Source organism: Staurois parvus, unplaced genomic scaffold (assembly GCF_062004578.1).
Source record: "Staurois parvus isolate SC_StPar_1 unplaced genomic scaffold, SC_StPar_1.0 ptg001386l, whole genome shotgun sequence".
Lineage (NCBI taxonomy): Eukaryota > Metazoa > Chordata > Amphibia > Anura > Ranidae > Staurois > Staurois parvus.
The window spans coordinates 467,476-471,540 of NW_028319182.1; positions in this window are offsets into that span (position 1 = coordinate 467,476).

The window sequence follows — 4,065 nt, forward strand, 5'->3', positions numbered from 1 at the left end:
CCTCTATAGTAACCCTTCCTCTATAGTAACTCTTCCTCTATAGTAACTCTTCCTCTATAGTAACCCTTCCTCTATAGTAACCCTCCCTCTATAGTAACTCTTCCTCTATAGTAACTCCTCCTCTATAGTAACTCTTCCTCTATAGTAACCCTTCCTCTATAGTAACCCTTCCTCTATAGTAACTCCTCCTCTATAGTAACTCTTCCTCTATAGTAACCCTCCCTCTATAGTAACCCTCCCTCTATAGTAACCCTTCCTCTATAGTAACTCTTCCTCCATAGTAACCCTTCCTCTATAGTAACTCCTCCTCTATAGTAACTCTTCCTCTATAGTAACCCTCCCTCTATAGTAACCCTTCCTCTATAGTAACTCTTCCTCCATAGTAACCCTTCCTCCATAGTAACTCCTCCTCTATAGTAACCCTTCCTCTATAGTAACCCTTCCTCTATAGTAACCCTTCCTCCATAGTAACTCCTCCTCTATAGTAACCCTTCCTCTATAGTAACTCTTCCTCTATAGTAACCCTTCCTCTATAGTAACTCTCCCTCTATAGTAACTCTTCCTCTATAGTAACTCTTCCTCTATAGTAATCCTTCCTCTATAGTAACCCTTCCTCTATAGTAACTCTTCCTCTATAGTAACTCTTCCTCTCTAGTAACTCTTCCTCTATAGTAACCCTTCCTCTATAGTAACCCTTCCTCTATAGTAACCCTCCCTCTATAGTAACCCTTCCTCTATAGTAACTCCTCCTCTATAGTAACTCTTCTTCTATAGTAACCGTTCCTCTATAGTAACCCTTCCTCTATAGTAACCCTTCCTCTATAGTAACCCTCCCTCTATAGTAACCCTTCCTCTATAGTAACCCTTCCTCTATAGTAACCCTTCCTCTATAGTAACCCTCCCTCTATAGTAACCCTTCCTCTATAGTAACTCCTCCTCTATAGTAACTCTTCTTCTATAGTAACCGTTCCTCTATAGTAACCCTTCCTCTATAGTAACTCTCCCTCTATAGTAACCCTACCTCTATAGTAACTCCTCCTCTATAGTAACTCTTCCTCTATAGTAACCCTTCCTCTATAGTAACTCTCCCTCTATAGTAACTCTTCCTCTATAGTAACTCTTCCTCTATAGTAACCCTTCCTCTATAGTAACTCTTCCTCTATAGTAACTCTTCCTCTATAGTAACCCTTCCTCTATAGTAACTCTTCCTCTATAGTAACCCTTCCTCTATAGTAACCCTTCCTCTATAGTAACTCTTCCTCTATAGTAACCCTTCCTCTATAGTAACTCTTCCTCTATAGTAACCCTTCCTCTATAGTAACTCTTCCTCTATAGTAACCCTTCCTCTATAGTAACCCTTCCTCTATAGTAACTCTTCCTCTATAGTAACCCTTCCTCTATAGTAACCCTTCCTCTATAGTAACCCTTCCTCTATAGTAACCCTTCCTCTATAGTAACCCTTCCTCTATAGTAACCCTCCCTCTATAGTAACCCTTCCTCTATAGTAACCCTCCCTCTATAGTAACCCTTCCTCTATAGTAACTCTTCCTCTATAGTAATTCTTCCTCTATAGTAACTCTTCCTCTATAGTAACCCTTCCTCTATAGTAACTCTTCCTCTATAGTAACTCTTCCTCTATAGTAACCCTTCCTCTATAGTAACCCTTCCTCTATAGTAACTCCTCCTCTATAGTAACTCTTCCTCTATAGTAACCCTTCCTCTATAGTAACCCTTCCTCTATAGTAACTCCTCCTCTATAGTAACTCTTCCTCTATAGTAACCCTCCCTCTATAGTAACCCTCCCTCTATAGTAACCCTTCCTCTATAGTAACTCTTCCTCCATAGTAACCCTTCCTCTATAGTAACTCCTCCTCTATAGTAACTCTTCCTCTATAGTAACCCTCCCTCTATAGTAACCCTTCCTCTATAGTAACTCTCCCTCTATAGTAACCCTTCCTCTATAGTAACCCTTCCTCTATAGTAACACTTCCTCTATAGTAACTCTTCCTCTATAGTAACCCTTCCTCTATAGTAACTCTTCCTCCATAGTAACCCTTCCTCTATAGTAACTCCTCCTCTATAGTAACTCTTCCTCTATAGTAACCCTTCCTCTATAGTAACCCTTCCTCTATAGTAACTCTCCCTCTATAGTAACCCTTCCTCTATAGTAACCCTTCCTCTATAGTAACTCTCCCTCTATAGTAACCCTTCCTCTATAGTAACCCTTCCTCTATAGTAACACTTCCTCTATAGTAACTCTTCCTCTATAGTAACCCTTCCTCTATAGTAACCCTTCCTCTATAGTAACCCTTCCTCTATAGTAACCCTTCCTCTATAGTAACTCTTCCTCTATAGCAACTCTTCCTCTGTAGTAACTCTTCCTCTATAGTAACCCTTCCTCTATAGTAACCCTTCCTCTATAGTAACCCTTCCTCTATAGTAACTCTTCCTCTATAGTAACTCTTCCTCTATAGCAACTCTTCCTCTATAGTAACTCTTCCTCTATAGTAACCCTTCCTCTATAGTAACTCTTCCTCTATAGCAACTCTTCCTCTATAGTAACTCTTCCTCTATAGTAACCCTTCCTCTATAGTAACCCTTCCTCTATAGTAACTCTTCCTCTATAGCAACTCTTCCTCTATAGTAACTCTTCCTCTATAGTAACCCTTCCTCTATAGTAACTCTTCCTCTATAGTAACCCTTCCTCTATAGTAACTCTTCCTCTATAGTAACCCTCCCTCTATAGTAACCCTTCCTCTATAGTAACTCTTCCTCTATAGTAACTCTTCCTCTATAGTAACCCTTCCTCTATAGTAACCCTTCCTCTATAGTAACTCTTCCTCTATAGTAACTCTTCCTCTATAGTAACCCTTCCTCTATAGTAACCCTCCCTCTATAGTAACTCTTCCTCTATAGTAACTCCTCCTCTATAGTAACTCTTCCTCTATAGTAACCCTTCCTCTATAGTAACCCTTCCTCTATAGTAACTCCTCCTCTATAGTAACTCTTCCTCTATAGTAACCCTCCCTCTATAGTAACCCTCCCTCTATAGTAACCCTTCCTCTATAGTAACTCTTCCTCCATAGTAACCCTTCCTCTATAGTAACTCCTCCTCTATAGTAACTCTTCCTCTATAGTAACCCTCCCTCTATAGTAACCCTTCCTCTATAGTAACTCTTCCTCCATAGTAACCCTTCCTCCATAGTAACTCCTCCTCTATAGTAACCCTTCCTCTATAGTAACCCTTCCTCTATAGTAACCCTTCCTCTATAGTAACCCTTCCTCCATAGTAACTCCTCCTCTATAGTAACCCTTCCTCTATAGTAACTCTTCCTCTATAGTAACCCTCCCTCTATAGTAACCCTTCCTCTATAGTAACTCTCCCTCTATAGTAACTCTTCCTCTATAGTAACTCTTCCTCTATAGTAACCCTTCCTCTATAGTAACCCTTCCTCTATAGTAACTCTTCCTCTATAGTAACTCTTCCTCTCTAGTAACTCTTCCTCTATAGTAACCCTTCCTCTATAGTAACCCTTCCTCTATAGTAACCCTCCCTCTATAGTAACCCTTCCTCTATAGTAACTCCTCCTCTATAGTAACTCTTCCTCTATAGTAACCCTTCCTCTATAGTAACCCTTCCTCTATAGTAACCCTTCCTCTATAGTAACTCGTCCTCTATAGTAACCCTTCCTCTATAGTAACCCTTCCTCTATAGTAACCCTTCCTCTATAGTAACCCTTCCTCCATAGTAACCCTTCCTCTATAGTAACCCTTCCTCTATAGTAACCCTTCCTCTATAGTAACTCTTCATCTGTAGTAACCCTTCCTCTATAGTATCCCTTCCTCTATAGTAACCCTTCCTCTATAGTAACTCTCCCTCTATAGTAACCCTTCCTCTATAGTAACCCTTCCTCTATAGTAACTCTCCCTCTATAGTAACCCTTCCTCTATAGTAACCCTTCCTCTATAGTAACCCTTCCTCTATAGTAACCCTTCCTCTATAGTAACCCTACCTCTATAGTAACTCCTCCTCTATAGTAACTCTTCCTCTATAGTAACCCTTCC